Genomic DNA, 21,519 nt, shown 5'->3' on the forward strand with positions numbered 1-21,519 from the left:
TGCACTTAATAGTACGGCCACTTGGTCGTCTTTTGGTACTTTGACTTGGATGTAAGTGAGCTGCGTGACAATGCTCTTAAGCCTATTTACTAGGCTAGCGATGTCCTCCCCTTCAGTCATAATGATCTTGTAAAGTTGTCTTTTGAGACTAACTCTACTTCTTTTGGCCTTGGCTCTAAAATTACTTTCTAGGACATGCCAAGCTTAATGTGCATGCTTACATTCATCTATGAAATGCACATAGTTGTCATGCAAGGAGGTGGTGATGATTCCTTATGCTTGTTCGTCTTTGGCCAAATTTTGTGCACTTGCTATGAGTGTAGATTCTCTAGTATGTACTCCATCGGGTTCGGCTTGTTGCTCTAAGGCAGTGTTGATAACAGACCATAAACATTTTTTCATTAGGTAACCTCTTAACTTTGTTTGCCAGGTGTGAAACCCCTCCCCGTTGAATTTTTCTATTCCCTTCTTCCCATTTGTGCTAATAGAGGGGTCTTAGCTTAGGAGACACTCCTAGGCAGTGTCTACCTCTTTACACGAGCACAAAAGGCCCCTTAGGATATGATGGAAAATTTATTTGCAAGTTATTGTGCTTGGCTGCAAGATTTTTTTAATTGCGAGAGCGAGAGAGAGAGAGAGAGAGAGAGAGTTCCCTTTGTGAAGCTCCTCTTCACAGATAGAGGAAATGACACTTTGCTTTGATGCTCGAAGAAACCCTCTTTGAAGCTGTTGGAGTAGGTTTTTGTAACAAAAGTGTCGACCTACTGAAGAACGGAGCTACCGGCCGAGGGGCCTAAACCCTAAGAAGAACAAGTAATAGAAGAAGTGTCACAAAGTGATGACGTGGCTGCCCGAGAGCAAAAACCCTAACCCTAATTTTTGCCACAAACCCTAACTGCTGAAACCCTAATTTTGGAAACCCTAACCCTAAAACCTGCAAACCCTAATTCTGGAAAACCTAACCCTAAAACCTGCAAACCCTAATTCTGTTGCCAAAAACCCTAAAACTGCAAAAACCCTAACCCTAAACCTAAGGGCAGATTTCCGCGTTTTGCATTGGTTGATGACGTGGCAGGCTGTACGGATTTCCGTGATTTACGCTAGCAGCTTTTTGGCTTTGCTTTTGGACTAGATGCTTTTAAGTTTAAAGGCTTTTCACTATAATTGCTTTTTAGGCCAAGAGCCTTTAAATATGAGGCTAGGGCTCATTCTCTGGCATGCTTCTTGGCGAAGGTGTAGAGTCTGGAGTACCGGCTTGTATTGGGTTGTTGCAATATAAAGAAATACCGAAAGGGGCGCGAAGGTTTGGGGCCAATAGTCTCTGGGGTGGGATTCCGCCACTCCGTGTCGCGTGTCCTCTCTCTCTCTCTCTCAATTCAATTGTTATTGAAGTGCTAAAAGTCTGTTCAGTCTGTTCTTTTCTATTGGCATGTGGTGCCAGTCTTGTGACAGTTTTTTTCTTTTTTTTTTTATGCACGAGCCCCTTTGATTGCTTGATGTTGATTTGCGAAGCTCTTTTATGTAGGCTAAGGGCTGAGATCGGTGCTTGCAAGACTAGTTGCCTAGTGGAGCGAAGTTTTGCCGAGATGGTGTAGCCCCCCTTTGTAAGTCCGGTGTGAGCCACCCTTTCAAAAAAAACTTTGGATGCTTTGGATGCTTAGGTTAGCTAAGCCAGGCCGTGAGACAATGCCTTTGCTAAAGCCTGGCAACGCGGGCAGATTCCGGGCATGCGGTCGAGCAGGGCGCCAGTCGATTAGAGGCATTAATTGCTGTGCGGCCAGCCGCGATCTGCCGTTCGGACCCGAATTTCGTCTTTAATGCAGTTTATCGCGTAGGGGAAGTCTGCCAGTGGGCAGCCAGGCAGTGGGGATGGACCCTCCTTACAACACAAAAAGTTAACACCCTATAAATAGGGTCCTTTCCCACGGGTTAAGAAAAAAGGGATTGAACATTTAATGCATGAGATTCTTCACACAGACACAAACACACACACCTAAACACACTTCCTTGCTGCAGAACACAGAGAAATATTAGCATAAACTCTCAAAAAAGTTCATAATTAATTAAGCAATTATTCTCACATGACATGTCCAATTGGAGCATGGAAGGATGCATCGCCAAGCTCATGACACTGGCTATGGATGCTCATAAGTGAGGAAGCAAGAAAATGGAACACACAAAATGGTGAAAAAGGCGAAAACTATTGAGAGAATCACACCTAATAATTAAGCCTAATCTAATTAACCTCATAATTAGCCAGGAGAGTAGTGGCCCAAAGGGAATCAAACCCAAGAACATGCTCACACTAACTAATTGATGCTAATTAGTCACAATGTATGCAATGGGAAGAGAAGAAGGGAAATACCAAGGATCCTAAAGATGACTAGGAGATGCCAATTGAACTAACACACAAAAGTACAACAACAGTCCTAGCTAGCACACCTTAGCTCTGATACCACTTGATGGGAATGCCATCATGCTAGCTAGGGTGGATAAAAGAGAAACATCGTGCACACAAGTGTGTGTGTGTTGGCTAGATTATCCCTCAAGCGAATTAGGTCCCAAGATTAATTAACTTGGACTCATAAACACGATCTTGAGTATTTGCTAAGCCATCACAAGCTCACCATAAACAAGGGAGATGTGTTGCAAAATAGACTTGTGTTTATTCATTCATGAAAATGAGCTTTAAGTAGCTCTACAGCCTTGCTCCACAGCATGTGGATAATTCCACTCTTCTCTCCTTGACTCACACTTTAGGACAAAGCTCACACTTTACACATATCAACAATGCATATCTTTCACACGAAGCATTCCATGAGATGATTTACGATGTTATTCCCCTTTGGTCGCCGAAATGCATCATGATCCTGATATTGCCTAGGTTCGTTTTGTTGTGCGTGTGCAGAGTGTAATTCAGGATTTTGGCAAGCATTACATGTTTCAATGACGTGGTAATCTTGAGGATGCTAAGCATGTGTATCAACATCTCCAACTTTTAGCTAACACACGTTTGTTGTCTGAAAGTGAACCGACAGCTTCTTGTCAGGCCCGGGTGTGTCTGCATCATAATGATAAACGAAAATTGGACAAATGGCAGACTCATGCTCGCCATCGAGCGTTTGTGGATAAGGGATGTGCCTCAAAACAGTTTTTTAAATACTTGCATCATTCAAGGGCTTCTCAAACTATTAAGCGAGTTATGCTCTAACTAGGTGTTTGGACAGCCTCAAAACGTGAGCTTGCGGATGCCATGGTTTCCCATTTTAAGAATGTTTTTGCCGCTCCCCCCGCGGCATCTGCTAAGGTTCTTCATGCACACCAACTTTTGTTATCTACAATGCATTCAATTACCTTGCCTCAAGATGCTTTAGCAACGGAGGCAGATTTTACAGAAAATGAATTGCACACAGCATTGCTTGCTCTTGGACGATGGCGTTCGCCTAGTTGGGATGGTCTCACTGTGGAATTTTTTCTCTCCTTCTGGGAGACTCTCAAAGAACCTTTACTCTACATGATGAACATTGTGTGGGCAAAACAGAATTTGCCGATATCCTGGAAAGAGGGTTTGTTGAAGTTGTTGCCGAAAAATGCGCTTTGTGGCTTGTGAAAGAGAAGAGCTCGCTGCCGTTGCCGCTGCCTCCACCCCCTCCCTCTACGCACATTTCTTGCAGCCCCTCTCCCTCGCCATCGCTCCCTCCTTCCCCCCCGAACCCGCTCGTGCTGCCTTGCCCTGCACTCTACGCAGCCAGCCAGCGTGCAGTCAGCCACCGCCCAGCCCTTCTCTGCCCGCCTCAGCCTTCAGCCTACCCCAGCCCGCATTCAGCCCGCACGTCTCAGCCCTCAGCCTGTCTGCCCCGCCCCTAGCTCTCCCGCCTCAACCTACCCGTCCGCCCCTTGCGTTCCCGCATTCATTCCCCCCCCCCCCCCCCCCCCCCCCCCCCCCCCATCCTCTCTATTAAGCTCGCAGGAGTCTGTCCCTGCAGCCTTCTAGGAGCTTCGCGTCATTTTCGCTCTCTTCGACTCAGCAGCAGACACAGAATGGCGGCTTCTGCTCCACCTCAGAGGGACTCCACTGAAGCCCTCTTGCCCGACACCGCGGAGCCGACCCTTCGACTTGCTCTTTCGCCAGAAGAGAAAGCAAGCTTGATAGCCGAAGTGGAGCGCTTGCAAGCCACTTCGGTTCTGTAAGATCATTGGCACTCCGCCCAATCGGGGCAAGGTTCGGGATTTACTACAGGCCCATCTTCTCTCCGATGTGGGCAAGATCACCGATGTCCAGATCCTCGGAAGAGGGTACTACCAAGTCGAGTTCGAGTCTGCAGATATGACGACCAAGGTGATTTCGATGAGCCCACTCGGCACCAAAGCAGCTCGAGCTTACTTCCGACGTTGGCATCACGGTTTTGACCCTACTACAGATGTGCTCGAGGAGGAGGCAGACTTGCCGATTTCGGTCTGTTTCCAAGGCCTGAGGCGAGAGTACCATCCCCTCCTACCCAAGATTGGTTCCATGTTCGGGACACAGCTGGAGTCTCCATGCACGGCAGCTTCAATTGTGGCCAAGGCCGCAGGTCTACCTACTATGCGGGTTCTCGTTCGTGGCACACACTTCCTCCCCAAGGTGGTACTGCTGCCTAGGGTGAGTGGGAGATGGATCAGATAGAGTGTAGTATTCAGGTCTCCCGAACCAGTGTTTCATTTGCAGGCAGATGGGCCATATGGCAAAGGCCTGTCCGCGTAGGAGACCTCGACCCACAACGCATGCGCAGCCTCCCAAGGCTGAGCATGCCAAGCAGCCATATACACAGGATGCACAGGCTGGTACATCGACAGAGGCCAGTGATTAGCCAGCTGATGGTTGGCAACAGGTGCCTGGCCACCGCGTCAGGGGAGAGCTCGACCCACTGCTCCTCCTGGAGGCCGACCTTCTGCAACTCAACAGCACTCGGTTCCGACTTGGAACCGTTTTGACCCCCTTCAACAGGACCTACCTAAGGAGGCCCAGTCCACTTCAGTTCCTCCACCACCGCCTCCTCCTCCCTTAGCCGCTGCCGCCTCCCCTCCCCCCCCCTTCCACCTCCACCTTCGCCTCCCGCCCCCCCACCCCTCTCCTCGGTGGGGCCCTCAGCCTCGTCTCCCGACCCTTCCGCCATTCCTCCTCAGACACAGGGTACTGGACACGCTTCTGCCGCGAGGCATTCTCTTGGTAGTGCTTTCGCTACAAGCCGTGTGGCTCGAGAGGGACAGCCCCACCTGAGGCCGCCTTTTTTGGTGCTCACTTCTCCCTTTGCAGCGGTCCCTAGAGGTCTGACCAACTTCGACATTCGTAGACATTGGGACTTCTTCGACTACAGCTTCACTCGATTTCTGGGTGACTCCTCTTCCGACTTGGAGGAGGTCAGCTTTCAAGTCCACGTCCTCTTGCTTGCAGCTAGAGGCATTGAGGCCTTGGACACAGCGGTGGGTTTCTCCTTTCCGTTGTGTGGCAGGGATCTCACAGAGTGGACCCAGCACACAGTCCTTGACTGGCTCCAAACCCAAGCTACTGAGTTCTCACACCACACAGGGGACTTACCAGCGACAGATCTGGTGCAGACATGTCACAAAGTGATGACGTGGCTACCGAGAGCAGAAACCCTAATTTCTCTCAGAAACCCTAATTCTTGCAAACCCTAATTTTTGCCAAAAATCTTAATTTACAAAAACCCTAACCCTAACTGCTGGCTGAAACCCTAAAGTAGCTGGAAACCCTAAAATAGGCGGCAAATGCCACGTGGCAGCAGTACGGACATTTCCGAATTTTTCAGGACTGAAAAAAGCAACAGCAAGCGACGCAATTTCTGATGCTTTTCTCCACACATGATATGGTGTGAGAGAGAGAGAGAGAGAAACATATCTGCTTTATTTTTACTAAAGCCATAGAGAGAGCTTGTGAGAGAGAACACTTGCTTTAGATCTGCAGCTTTTGGGGCTCTGCTTTTGGGCATCCCTTGTAATCTTTAAATAAGCGGTGAGGGGCTCACTCTGCAGAGCATCTGGACGCAGAGTCTGAGAGTGAAACCCTAACCGCTCTCTTGTACTTTGACATTGATTTAATACATAAAGAATACCAAAAGGGGCGCCAGTCTTTGGGGCCAATATCTCTAGGCACGGAACTCCGTCGGGCCAGTACAAATCTGTGAATTGTTTTGAAGTGGTTATTTGGTGCTGTGGTGATTGATTCTTGAATTGGAGTGTCCAAGTCTGTTACAGTGCTATCACTAACAGGCGCAGTCTTGTTTAAAAGAAGCGTGGACCACCAAGTGCAAGCATTCCCCTTAAAGTAAGAGGCAGCTCTCCGAATCTTGGAGTGCTCTGAGTAGCATCCTCCCGCGAAAGCGATGTCAAACTATTGTATAAAAGGTTATGATTGAATGCCACTGTCCACCTTTTACGAGTCACCGCAGCATTGCTACCACCATGAAAGGGGTAGAGAGATACTTCTTTTGGCCGAGACTCAAAAAGGATGTGGAAGAGTTTGTGCGCAGTTGCTTAGTATGCCAGAAGGTCAAGTTTAACAGACATAAGACACATGGATTGTTACAGCCTTTACCCATACCCACCCGCCCCTGGGAAAGTATTGCAATGGATTTCATTTTTTATCTCCCGAGAACACAGAGTGGTCACGATGGTATCTGCACTGTTATTGACAGATTTAGCAAACAGGCTCATTTCATTCCAGTGAAGAAAACAGTCAAGCCGGATCACTTAGCGAGACTGTTTGTGGCCCAGATCTTCACATTACATGGCATGCCTGAGACTATTGTCTCCGACAGACACCCCAGATTTACAAGTTTGTTTTGGAAGGCAATTTGGGAGAACATTGGCACGCGGTTGCAGTTCTCGTCATCGTTCCACCCGCAGACTGATGGGCAATGTGAGATTGCCAATTCAGTGGTTCTAGATTTATTGAAGTCTTATATCTCGGATCAAAAGACTCAATGGGAAAAGTACCTACCTTTGGTGGAATTTTCCTACAATAACACGATACACTCTTCGACGCGGAAGGCGCCATTTGAGATTGTTGAAGGTGCTGCGAAGGTTCCACCCTTCCTAACCACGAAAGATAAGATTTTTGAAGCGGATGAATATACGCGAGATTTGGATATGGCTTTTGCGAGACTTTGCAGAAGTCTCAAGAACGACAGAAAAAGGCAGCGGATCGCCATCGTTGCGACTTGAAATTGAAGTAGGATGATTGGGTGCTCTTACGTTTTGAGAAGGCACGTCTAAGAAAGAAAAAGAGAAAGGAGAGGCTTTTCCAAAGCTTAGTATGCGATACTACGGACCTTTCCAGATCACTGAAAAGATAAATGATGTCTCCTTCCGATTGAAACTGCCACATACTTGGAGGATTCACAATGCATTTCATGTGAGTCTCTTGAAACCTTTTAAGGGTGATGTGCCTGATGATGGGTAGCCTCATGAGCAACCCAAAGTGGAAGAAAACGAGGAGATCCTTGTTCCTGAACAGATTTTGGCACATAAGAATACGAAGAATAAAGGTAAAGTCCGAAGGCGGTTCTTGGTTAAGTTCAAGAACTATCCTGCATTGGATGCGAAGTGGATGGAGGAGGAGAACCTAGCAGATACTCCTCAGATTGTGAAACTTTACCTCGATGCTTTCGGTTTAGCATAGTCTATTCGAAACGGAACCCAGAATTCAGCTTGGCCGGAGATCTGGTGCAGTGGGATGCACAAGAGGGGAGTCACTCCGCTCCTTTGTCAACAGATGCCTTGATTTAGATACTAGAGTCACTTATGTCTCTTTGAGCTTCAGGGATACTGAAAGCTCACAGTATTTTGCTGTATGACTTTACGAAATGGAATTCCTGATTATGATACTGATTTTTTCTTGACTTCTTTTAAGTGCGGGAACTGATAGACGAAATGACTGCAGCATTTTGGTCTGATTGATCTTAAATAGACATGGTTGCAATAGGAGTTAGTCAATCGGACATCAATGAGGTCCCGATTGGACCTAGATGCGATTGCTAGCTACATTGCCGATAAATCATGGTCTAAGATCCGAATGAATGTTGAATGTCATGTGATGTCCTGTGATGTCGTGTGATGTGACTGTCGATTGGTACATGTGCTAGATGTGTGTTCCTAGTATGTAGGTACTAACACTCAGTGTCTGCTAAGACGGTTTATAGTTTCTGTCAGTTTTGCAGGCCGATTACAATGCTTTCAAGAGGGGGGTATGTCACAAAGTGATGACGTGGCTACCGAGAGCAGAAACCCTAATTTTTGCCATAAACCCTAATTCCTGCAAACCCTAATTTCTGGAAACCCTAACCCTAACTGCTGGCTGAAACACTAAAGTGGCTGGAAACCCTGAAACAGGCGGCAAATGCCACGTGGCAACAGTACGGACATTTCCGGATTTTTCGGGACTGGAAAAAAGCAACAGCAAGCGACGCAATTTTTGATGCTTTTCTCCATGCATGATATGGTGTGAGAGAGAGAGAGATATCTGTTTTATTTTTACTAAAGCCGTAGAGAGAGCTTGTGAGAGCGAACACTTACTTTTGATCTGCAGCTTTTGGGGCTCTGCTTTTGGGCATCCCTTGTAATCTTTAAATAAGCAGTTAGGGGCTCACTCTGCAGAGCATCTGGACGCAAAGTCTGAGAGTGAAACCCTAACCGCTCTCTTGTACTTTGACATTGATTTAATACATAAAGAAGTACCGAAAGGGGCGCCAGTCTTTGGGGCCAATATCTCTAGGCACGGAACTCCGCCGGGCCAGTGCAAATCTATTGTGATATGTGAATTGTTTTGAAGTGGTTATTTGGTGCTGTGGTGATTGATTCTTGACTTGGAGTGTCCAAGTCTGTTACAAGACACTTTGGCCTCTTGCCAAGTTCAGCGTGACACCTCCAGATGTAGCGGGTTGCAGGCACATTGTGGTGCATTTGTTTGCTGACACTTAGTGCCCTCCATGTTATGTTTTTGTGCATGAGGATTCTTGGACAGAGGATGTAGCCCTTCGGGTTGCACGCTCGGCTTTAGCCTGGGCAGGACAATCACTTCTTGCGCGCTTGTCTAGAGGTCGTTCGGATGCGGATTACTCCCCATCCAAACCGGCCTCAAAAATAGCAAGGTTGGTTGCTGTGGCAGCATTTGTTTTCTCTCACTAACTCCATCAGGATCATCTCATGGAATGCGCAGGGATAGGAGGGCCCCAGTTTCAGCGTCAGAGGGGTCGGATACGTCAGGAGCTGCAGAGATGCCTTGTGGGTGGTGAGATTGACATTCTTATGCTACAGGAGCATCATCTTTGTGAGAGCCACATTCGGCGATGTGGTCAGATTTTGCATGGCCGCTATGAGACTTTTTGGTTAGCTGCTTTTGGATATGGAGGCATCCAAGGTGAGGTATGTATGACCATTGCGGACTCTTTACAGCAGGCCATTGTGGGCAGCGGGATTATTGTGCCAGGCAGGGCTCAGAAACCTATACAGGTTCGGGGTTTCCTGATGGGCTTCCTGAACATTTACGCGCCCAATGTAGCGAGCGCACGTGTAGAGTTTTGGGCTCACATTGCAGAGTCTCTGCCGCAGGCAGAGCAATGGTGCATTGGGGGAGACTTCAACATGTTGGAGGACCCAGCTGACACGGTTGGTGGTAGCCATACTACTGTGCATGGAGATGAGTTGGCAGCTTGGGAGAGGTTATGTATGACTCTGCGAGTTTCAGATGTGGGGCAGCATTCTAGCTTTGTGAGGCCACCTGACAGCCTGGCCTTCTCTCGTTCGGACCGTCAAGTGGGAGAAGTGAATCTTATTCGGATAGATCGCTTCTACACTAGTGATCACTTCTGTGACTTGGGTGGGACTGTTGGCATTTTGGCTAGGACTTCCTTTTCGGACCATGCACCAGTGATCCTCACAGTGACTGATAGGCAGAGGAGGGGGAGAGGGTCTTGCTGGACTCTGCACTCAGAGAGCGAGTGGAGGCTCTTTTGACAGAGAGCTTAGACTTACAGGATTCTCCTGCTGACAAAGTGGCCTCTGGACTTTCTCAGCTTAGTTGTCTCTTCCTTCAGGAGTCTTTGGCTCGCCTGGCTGCAACGAGAGAGGTGGAGCAGCGTCTCCAACGGGGCGTTGCTTCCCTGGAGAGGATGTAGGAGCAGCATCCAGACAGTCCTTGGTTGGAGGAGCAATTGCAGCAGGCTCACCAGGAGCTCGTCAGCACAGAGGAGAGGCGCCATGAGTTTGCTTTCCATACACAGACATCTCAGTGGACCCAGGTGGGTGACAGAGTGACAGGCACTTTCTTTGAGGTAGTGGGACCCCGGCATACGCATGCAAAGGTCAGTTAGTTGAGGAGGCCCGATGGGTCAGTCGCTTTAGAGCCAGAGGATATGCGTGCAGGTGCTACTGACTTTTACCGAGATCTACTGTCTACAGAGCCCCAGTCAGAGCACCGAGAGGCATGCAGAGAGCAGGTGTGGGCACAAATGCGTTGTCTTGTCAATGAGGAGATACGCGAGAGGCTTGACCTACCTCTTCAGCCAGAGGAGCTACACGAGGCTCTCAGAGCACTCCCAAGTGGTAGCTGTCCAGGTGAGGATGGTTTGACTCCCAGCTTTTTCCTAGAGTACTAGGACTTGCTTGGCTCAGATCTTTGCAGCGCTTTTCAGTATATCTTGCACACAGGAGAGATGCGGACAGCATGAGTGAGGGCCTGATCTACCTCATTCCCAAGGAGGGTGGCTCCTTGGATGAGATTCAACAGTGGCGACCCATCACCACCCTCAACTCATCCTACAAAATTCTTGCCAAGGCTCTAATTTTGAGGATTCAGCCACTTCTAGAGAGCATTATACATGGGACACAGACAGGTTTTGTCAAGGAGCGTAGTATCCTTGACAACATCTTTACTTTTTGGGAGGCTTCTGCCCTCGCGCGGCTCCGTGGTGAGGATCTGGTGATACTTCTTCTCGATTTTGAGAAGGCCTACGATCGAGTTGACTGGGACTTTTTGGAGGGCACTCTACGCAGGATGGGCTTCTCAAATGCTTGGATCAAAGGTGTGTCACCTCTATAGAGACAGGCACACAGTCGGGTACTTTTGTCAGGAGGTAGAGGTGATCGTTTCATGCTCACACGTTCGGTCAAACAGGGCTGCTCCCTTGCCCCCTTCGTCTTTCTGTTCTATGTTAAGGCAATGAGCAGGTTTTTGGTTTCATAGCAAGTTGGTTTACGAGGCTTAGCGCTCCCTATTCGGGGAGATGAGCTACTGGACGTAGAGTTTGCAGACGACTCAGCCCTCTACTTAGATGGACACGAGGCCTACCTTCACTGGTGTGAGTAGGCTCTTGAGACCTTCTGTTGTGCATCAGGCGCACTGATCAACTGGAGAAAGACTATGGCTTTCTCGGTTGGTAGTGCTCCTATGCCTGATTGGATGCCACGTGAGGGTTTCAGGTGGAAACCCCCAGGGATTGCAGTTCGTTACTTGGGTTGTCAGGTTGGCTTGGACTTGTCTCCCGAGCAGCACATTGCTCCCCTCCTATTGTCCATCAGGAGGAAATTGTTACATTGGAGCTCCGCACGACTTTCTCTGGCAAGCAGAGTTGTAGTAGCCAGTGGCACATCACTTCTTGTTGGATCTTTTCAAGTTCTTGCATCAGCCAGGTGGAGAGGCTGATCAAGAACTTCCTTTGGTCAGGGCGTGACACTCAGATAGCCCGCGCCAAAGTGGCATGGCAGATCATCATCCTTCCTTGTTCTCAGGGAGGGTTGGGGATCATAGACCCAGAACAGCAGAGCAAATCCCTTTTAGGGAAGTTCATCGTCAGAGGACTCCTTCCAGGAGAGGAGCCCAAGGAGTTCTTCCTTCAGCGACAGTGTGCTAGAGTGTCTCAGGCTGGAGGCCACTGGCGACCTTCGACCATATGGATTTTCATCGATATGCGCAGAGTTGGCTTGAGCAGGAGACTGGAGGATTGCTTTGCTGTGAGTGCTGCGATCCTGGGAGCAGCTACGGAGGGGACTGTTGGAATTAGGGTTGCAGAGAAACGCACACAACTTGGAGAAGACGAAGGAAGCTCAAGGCACACAATAGAGAGTGTGTTACTTAGTGTGCAACGGAAAGATAGATAGCCCTAGAGTGATGGGCGTATATACAATGCTCGGGGGAAAAAACAGGGAAAAAATGCCCCGACGGTCCTAGTGTGTTCACGCACATCACTACCACATGTATATGGTAACAAACCCCCCCTCGAGTGATGCGGTGAACGAGAGTCGGCACATGAGTAAAGGGAAGTGCCATGCCCTGAGGACATGATCAATCCACAAAGGGGAGTAAGCCCAAAGCTTTGCGGAAAGCTTCAAGCTTCTCACGAGACAATGCCTTTGTGAAAAGATCTGCAAGGTTGTCCTGTGTTGGCACACAAGCCAAGCTGATCTCTCCTGCTGAGAGCCTCTCCCTGACATAGTGGTAATGCACCTCAATGTGCTTTGTGCGAGCATGACAAACTGGGTTCCTCGCAACTGCCAATGCGCTCTGATTGTCAATGTAGATAGTGTTGGCAGTTTCCTCTCCAACACCCAAATCAACCATAAGGCATCTGAGCCATACACACTCAACCGTAGCTGTGAAGATTTCCCTGTACTCAGCCTCACAACTCGAAGTGGCCACAGTAGGTTGCTTCTTGCTCAACCATGATATACATGAACTACCAAGCATGAAACAAAAACCACTTGTGGACACTCGCGTGTCAAAACAACCAGCCCAATCTGAGTCCAAAAAAGCATGTAAGTCTGGCGGCAATGATCCCCCCTTGGGATAAAACAAGCCAAGATATAAAGTGTCACTAAGGTAGCGGAAAATCCTCTTGACAGCCTGCCAATGCTTAGACCCTGGGCTATGCATAAATCTGCTGACCTGTGAGACTGCAAACTGAATATCCGGCCTCATGTTATATACAGAAATGAGGCAGCCAACAGCAGTTTGATAAAGAGTGACATCAACGAGATCGCTAGCATCATGTAGACTCAACTTCAAACCTGTTTCCATGGGAGTGGCAATAGGTTTGCAATCCTCAAGTCCAAACTTACATAGCAATGTCTCTATGTAACCTTTCTGACACAAGGCAATACCACCATCACACTGCTTAAACTGTATACCCGAGTAATGATGCAACAGCACCAAATCTTTCATCTTGAAAGTAGCATTCAAATCAGCCTTAAATTCAGCAATATGTCTCTCATTTGGTCCAGTCCTCAAGTCCAAACTTACATAGCAATGTCTCTATGTAACTTTTCTGACACAAGGCAATACCACCATCACAGTGCTTAAACTATATACCCGAGTAATGATGCAACAGCCCCAAATCTTTCATCTTGAAAGTAGCATTCAGATCAGCCTTAAATTCAGCAATATGTCTCTCATTTGGTCCAGTGATCATCAAATCATTGACATAAAGAACCACAATGAGAAGTACATCACCCTCACGCTTTACATACAATGTGCTTTCTGTTGGATTGTTACGAAAGCCTCGTTTGACCAAATGAGTGTCAGCTTTCTCATACCAAGTACGAGGAGATTGCTTCAACCCATACAAAGCCTTCTTACATCTGCACACTTTGTCCTCTTGTCCTTTCATGACAAAACCGCGAGGCTGCGTTACATAAACTTCCTCAAATATGTCACCATTCAAGAAAGCAGTAACAATGTCTGATTGATGTACATCCCAACCAAAATGAGCTACCAATGCACATAGAAAACGCACAGTAGTCATACGACAAGTGGGAGCAAAAGTCTCTTCATAATCTATGCCTTTTTGTTGTGCATAACCCTTTGCAACAAGTCGAGCCTTATGGCGATCGATCTCACCATCCGGTATGCGTTTTAACTTGTAAACCCACTTCGTACCATGGCCTTTTTGCCAGGAGGCAAATCACATAAAGTCCATGTGTCATTTTCTATAAGTGCATCATATTCTGATTGCATGGCAGCCATCCAATTTTCTGAATTTTGTGCTTCATCAAAAGACAGAGGCTCGACACAGCCAAAGCATAACAATCTGATGCATAAGATGCATGGCAAGATCCTGAACGAGTGCGACTAGACAAAGGTGCATCCAATTGACTGTCACGAAAAGTGTGCACCAACCATTTTGGCATACCTCTAGCCTGCTCATTTTTAGCCCTTTCCTCATCATGTACATCTGCATCAGTAATAGGTTGATCTATAACATTTTCAGAAACCCCCATAGGCTGTACATTTGCCTCATTCGAACTTACATTCGTATTTCCACCACTGAAAAGAGGCAACAAAGTGTCATAAATGTCCTGTGAGCTTACATTACTGTCTCTAGTACATGACAGCAAGGGCTGAACAGAATCTTCCACAAACACTACATCCCGTGAAACCAGAATACGTTTTGTTTGCGGATGATACAACCTGTAACCTTTGCTTTCAGCACTATAACCAACAAAAATACATTTGACAGCCTTATCATCCAATTTTCTACATTGTGTTTGTGGCACCAAAGCATATGCCAAACAGCCAAAAACACGCATGTGCTGAATAGAAGGCTTTCTATCATGCCATGATTCATATGAAGTAATAGACTGCAAAGCTTTCGTAGGACACCTGTTTAGTACATAAGTGGCACACATGATGGCCTCAAGCCAAAAAGAATGCGGCAAAGCTTGACTTTTGACCATACATCGTGCCATTTCCGTAAGTGACCTGTTTTTCCTCTCAGCAACACCATTTTGCTGAGGTGTATAAGGCACTGTACATTGGCGTTTTATCCCACGACTAGCCAGAAATGCATTGAATTCATGAGACATATACTCCCCCCCTCGATCGGAACGGAGGGTGCCCATAGTACATTTTGAGACATTTTCAGCCATAGCCAGAAATTGTTTAAAGCAGATAAAAACTTCGGACTTCGCTTTAAGCGGAAATACCCATGCATGCCTGGAGTAATCATCAATGAAAGTCACGAAGTAAAGGTAATTTCCTAAGGACGGAGTTTGCATGGGCCCACAAACATCACTATGCACAAGCTGCAACCTGCATGTGGCCCGAACTCAATCATCCTTTGGAAACTTAGAACGTTGCATCTTACCCAAAATACAGCCTTCACAAACATGTTTGACAGGTGCTTCAAGAGGCAGCAAAGAAGCAACCATATCAGATTTCTACAAACGCAGCAAATTGGCAAAATTCAGATGACCAAAACGTGCATGCCAAAGTTTTTCATCTGAAATAGCCCTTGAATCTACAACTGCATTTACAAAATTTTGTCCACACTTGTCATACAAAGTGAGCTTATACAACCCACGGCACAAAAGACCAGATGCAACAATTTCATCACCAAAACTGAGATCCTGAACTGTACATTTGTCATCCACAAATTTGACTACAAGTCCAAGTCTAGCAAGTGCGGATACAGACAAGAGATTCTTCTTGATCCCAGGTACATAAAGTGCATCAACAAGTGTGAAGGAACTGCCATTTGCAACAGTAAGTACAATCTGAACCCGATAAGAGGCATTGTTGGCACAAGTGACTGAATTCCCATGAGGGACAGACTCGAGAGGGGTGAACAATTCACGATGTGAGGTAATGTGCTTTGTAGCTCCACTGTCGAAATACCACACATGTGAATCTGCAGCAACTGACATGCATGCATCATGGACAGCAGGATTGTAAGTGCACTCTGCACTAAAAGCCCATTCTACATCAACATCATCATTACAGTCTCCTTTCACAGAAGACTCAACAATGGCTGCATTTATAGTGGAACCAGCATTTGTAGTGGAACCACCCTCTTTCTTCTTAGCCTCTTTGGTCTTCAACTTAGGACACGACTTGATCAAGTGATCATTAGCTTTACAATAATAGCAACGCATTTTCTTTTTGCCCTTATCACGAGAATTTCCAGAAGAATTGCTGCCAGCAGAAGTATTAGGAACAGAATTTTTTCCACTCGCAGCAGAACCATAAGAAGTGGCTATATTGTTGTTACCACCCTTTCTCTGAGAAGCAATAAAAGCCTGTTCAACTGCACGCTGCCTAGTCCTGTGTTTCTAGAAAGTGACTCTTGCAACAGCGATGTGCATAATGCATCAAACTTGACAACTTCATGATTTCCTTGGGTCATAAGTCTCCAAGTACTAGCAAAAGTCTGGTAAGGCATCAAGAACAATCTGCACAAGGGAACTGTCTAAAATGACCACTTGCAGAAATAAGTTGCTCATTGATATCCTTGACACTAGCAAGGAAAGTGTCCATATCATCTTCCTCATGCATAATCTTCGACTCCGGCTCTTTCTGCAGCAAAGAAATTTTAGCCTCATTGCGACTTACATAAAGACGAGCCAAAATATCCGAAGCCTATTTTGCAGATTTTGCTGAACGGATGTGAGGAACAATAGTGCGTTTCACAGACAACACAATCAATGCATGAGCCTGCACATCCTTTACATCCCAATGAGATTGTTCTGCCGTAGGCAAAACAACTCTAATAGCAGCAATCCTTGCAACAAGACCTGCAACATCCTCAACATCACCTACATCCTCAGAACCAAGACGTACATCAATGCCCTGCACAATATTCCAAACGCCCTTTGACACAAGAACGTGTTGCATCATATAAGCCGACATAGGGTAATTGTCCCCATCCAACCTGTCCTCAACAGCAAACATCTTGAAGACATCTGTGTTGTTGTCAGCCATGGTAAATGTTGCACCTGATGTAAAAACTGCCCGAAAACAGGAGAAAGGGAGCGGGAACAACACGTGCTATATAGCACAAACCGTAGAAGACTGTAAGGCACCTGTTATGCAGAAATCGGCACTGACAGAAATTCTACACAAAATGACGAAATTGCCTGTGTAGACCTACCTGTAGTGAAAACAGAGGCCGAAAGGAGCCCGAATCAGAAATCTGAGCAGACTAAGCTCTACTAGTACACCCGAAATATTTGTCAACCTGCCAATGCTCGCCAAACCTCACTGTAATCAGAGAAAGTGAGTAGGCGTGTGCTAGAGCAGCTGGGGACTAAGCCCGGGAGGACGTAACCTGCTCTGATACCAATTGTTGGAATTAGGGCTGCAAAGAAACGCACACAGCTTAGAGAAGACGAAGGAAGCTCAAGGCACACAATAGAGAGTGTGTTACTTAGTGTGCAATGAAAAGATAGATAGACCTAGAGTGATGGACGTATATACAATGCTCGGGGGAAAAAACCTCCTAAAGAGGGAAAAAATGCCCCGGCGGTCCTAGTGTGTTCACACACATCACTACCACATGTATATGGTAACAAGGCCTGGAGCAGCGGCAGCCTTCTTGCACGAAGGAGCGCCTGAGACAGCCCCTTGTTTGTAACCCCATGGTTAGCACTCAAAGAGGCCACTTGGTTGGTAGTAGGCCTCATGTTTCCTGGGGTCCCATGGCAGAGGGTTCAACACGCACTTTGGGTGATTGGCTTCAATTTTCAGGATTGTCAGAGGAGCTTCAGGATATCCAGCTACAGGGCATGATAGGGGTGCAGAGCATGTGTCAGGACATCTCAGAGGTACTACCTGCTGAGTGGCTCACACCTCTCGAGTCAGCAACGCCCAGATGGATGGAGGCCTTCACGCGACTGGAGGTTCTCATCTCAGTTTGGGCTTGCTCAGAGACTGTACCCTCCCTGTTCTTCAAGCTACAGGGTGGGAGACGCTTACATCGAGTTGCAGTAGAGGCCCCACAGATGGCAGAGTGTTGTTTTCAGAGAATCTGAGTGGTGGGCAACTGTGGTAGAACTTGTGCCATTAATCCTGACCCAGCAGCTCTTGTGACTGGCCACTGGAGATTGTGGGCTTGGGAGAGTTGTCCACTGGCACGGGTGCAGTGGGACCCTGGAGAGTGGTTTTGGAGGGACCCATTCTCCTCAGCAGATCATCCAGGTGTCCCATTCTTTCAGTATACTGTTCGACTGGGACGTACTGGCAGTGCAGAGAGAGCTCGTCCTGCTGCAGCACCTCATTGGCAGGAGGAGGGTCTCATAGCTGAGTTCTTGGCAGCTTTTTGGGAGAGGTTGTGAGACTCCACACAGCCGAGGCGAGTCACGTTGTTCTAGTGGCTAGTTGCACATCGAGCTAAAGCGGTTGGGAGTTGGCTGGTGCATAGTGGTCTCTCGGTAGCATGTGCAGCTTGTGACCATCTTGTGGAGAGTCAGCGGCACTGTCTTTGAGACTGTCCTTTGGCACAGCGGGTTTGGCTTCGTGTTCTTTGGCTGATGCCAGCTCTTTCCACTGCTCTGCAGTACACATGGGGGGCAGCTCCTTGGTCCACTCTCATGGGCCCGGCTCTTCAGTTTGAGCTATCCTCGACCAGCACGATGATAGTGATGCAGGGGGGGTCGTCCTATACTCTAGCCTACTACAGAGCTTACGCCACAGGAGTGGTGCAGTGAGAGAGAGGAGTGTTGGGAGCTCATCTGGGGACTGACACTTTGGTTCATCTGGCGGGCCCGCTGCTTCCGCATCTTCGAGGTTCGCCCTGTACCACCAGCAGAGATTGTTCGGGATTTTTTTCTAGAGCTGATCCATACTCTCAGAGGAAAGTTCGAGAGACTCCAGGGCAGCTCCGACCGCATGAGGGGCTTTTCTTCGACTCTGGCGCCCTGGGCCTTTCTTCACCATGGTCCAAGGTGTGCTCAGATGGCATTAACGTCCACCTGTGTGGCTTTTCCCTCCTCCCATCTCTTGATTTAGCCTCATTGTACATATGCTGTTTTTTCATTGGGAGAGTCTCCCCGTCATGTTTATTATAGCCCTCTCTTGTAGAGGTCAATGTAGCCTTATGGGCAGCTTCATGAACTAATAGAAGAATCTTTTTCTAGGGAAAAAAAAAAAAGCTTTGTGAGTTGTTCTCGCATTGGCGGCCAATTACTCTTATGCCGGTTATATATAAACTCTCGGCTAAAATGATTGTGAACCGTATCAAGGAACATCTGGTGACAGGTATCCATTCTGCGTAGTATGGCTTCATTCCTTGTCGCCAAATTTTGGATAATCTGGCTAATGTACTGTTTGGAATGGAATATGTCAAGTATACACAACAGGATGTTCTCGTAATACAGGTAGACATTGAAAAGGCGTTTGATATGGTACAGTGGGATTTCATTGCCGCTACAATGCGGGCCCTTGGATTTGGTCCAAAGTTGGCTATCATTGCCGCTACAATGCGGGCCCTTGGATTTGGTCCAAAGTTGGCTAATGTGGTATACTCTCACAGTACGTCTTCAGGCCTTCTCGATGGTGAGTTGACTGAACCTTGACCTCTTGGATGCTCTGTCAGACACGGTTGTCCACTTAGCGCTTTGTTGTATGCCATTGCCACTCACCCCTTGTTACTGTATCTGGATCACAAAGTTGGCTAAATGTGGTATACTTCTTATATGCTCACAGTACCATAGTAACACGGAACGGGTGGAACAGGGGGTAATCATACCGAAACGGCGTTCCGGCCAGTTCTGTGCGTCGAAACGGTGTCAGGAACGGAAAAGCCTTCTGGATCCGGAACGTAACAACAGAACGGGAGGAACGGGCATCCGGAACGGCCTGGCAGAACACGCAACAAAATTGAAAAAAAATAGAGAGAGAGAGAGAGAGAGAGAGAGAGAGAGAGAGAGAGACAGAGAGAGTGAGAAAGGTGGCAGTTTGGGAGAGATTTCAAACCTCTCAAGACTAACACAAGGGAGGGGCAGGGGGTTCTTTTCTATTTAAAAGCTATCAATATGGCTCAAGTGGAACAGGCAACCATCAATATGGCTCAAGCCTCAAGGCTCAAGTGCCATCAATACAGCACAACTTACAAGCTTCATTGGGGGGTAAGGTGGGTATCCTTCCCATCCTCTCCTAGATAATCCAAACCCTCAAGCTCTCAAGAGCAAAAACACGCCCCCCCCATGGCATATTTTAGGTTCACCGTTCCGGCCCCCGTTCCTGTTCCGCTATTCCGGGGTCCCCCCGTTTCGGGAATGTTCCGGAGACCCCCATTCCCGTTCCATGTAACTATGCACAGTACGTCTTCAGGCCTTCTTGATGGTGAACCTTGGCCTCTTGGATGCTCTGTCAGACAAGGTAGCCCATTTAGCGCTTTGTTATATGCCATTGCCACTCACCCCCTTGTTACTGTATCTGGATCACTTGACTTCGCTTGGTCGTCTTCACGGGCTGAAATTACCCAATGGCAATGACTTTATAGGGCAGGCCTATGCTGATGATTCGTTGTTCATGCCTCGCAAAAATCAAGATCATGTGCAAGAGATTATGCATGCATTGGATATTTTTGGTCTGGCAGCAGGTCTTAGGGTTAACTTTGGGAAATCCAAACTCTTGCGTCTTGGTGTTTGTGACTCGCATCATCTTTTGTGGCCTAGCGAAATTCTTGATCCGCATGTCACGTGACACATCCAACCCTATGTGTCCGTGGACAAGCTACAGCATGACCAGGGTTCAGTTCAGTCAAGTCAGTCTAGAATAGGAAGTGATCTGGCACTTTTGTGAGTCTGATCGCAGACTGTGCATCTCCAGACACTTGAATTAGATGCATATCCTCTGGTTGCACACAGCACGATCATCAGATTTCCATCAAAACCCATCAGGAGCATTTTCACAGTGCATAGACCTATTTTTCCCATTTTAGCCAATTTTCACTTATTATTTTTAAGTGACTTTTGTTGGAAACTAGGTAGGGCAATTTTGCTAAGTTTGTATATATAGAAACCTAGCACTAGCACTTGCTGGCAGACGAGGCAGCAGGAGCACCTTGCTCAACAGGCAACTTCTCAACAAGACTCCCCACAGAGACCTAGCGTTTTTGCAAGAGACAGCAGAACCTAGCGTTTTTGCATCAGATCAGCGAGTGTTTTTGCACGTGCAGATTCTTGGCGACAGTACCACCTCAAATCAGCCCTAGCGTTGGCAGTTTCCCCTGCATATAGCAGATCAGCCCTAGCGTTAGCAGAATCCATAGCAACAACATAATTCAGCCCTAGCGTTTTTGGAGCAGCACGACATTTAGCGTTTTGCACTTCCATCGCGACAGATTAAGCCCTAGAACCAGCGTTTTCACTTTTCAACGCGTCGTCGTTGCATTGTCGTCATCATCGTCGTCACCGACATAGAGTCAGAATTCAGCAAATAAAGATTTGCAGATTTCAACCCTTACATTTTCAGATTTCAGCCCATCTCGTCGTCGTCGACATCGTCGGCAAGTCCAAGCATTGTAGAGATTTGTGTAATCAATAGTAGACCGCTCTCGCCATAGAGTGGGGCCTTCGGAGGAGGGTTTTGACAAGATTCTGGTGTCGTATTCTTCTATCTCTCATTCTCAGCACCTTCATTCACAGTGTCATCCACTTTGTTTGTGATCATTTGCACTCTCTCACTAAAGGAACAGAAGGCTCTCCCTTCCGTAAGTAAAAGGAACCCTTGAGCACAATTCGAGGCAC

The 21,519-nt window shown here is 47.4% G+C and overlaps 1 protein-coding gene across 1 annotated transcript in view; it reads right to left on the reverse strand.

The window, feature by feature from the left end:
- The window catches only part of FH (frataxin-like protein), a 97,121-nt gene that overhangs the window by 14,583 nt on the left and 61,019 nt on the right, over positions 1-21,519 (reverse strand). The gene's annotated exons all lie outside the window — the stretch shown is intronic.

Source organism: Adiantum capillus-veneris, chromosome 21 (genome assembly GCF_014529385.1).
Source record: "Adiantum capillus-veneris isolate H3 chromosome 21, ASM1452938v2, whole genome shotgun sequence".
Classification (NCBI taxonomy): Eukaryota; Viridiplantae; Streptophyta; class Polypodiopsida; order Polypodiales; family Pteridaceae; genus Adiantum; species Adiantum capillus-veneris.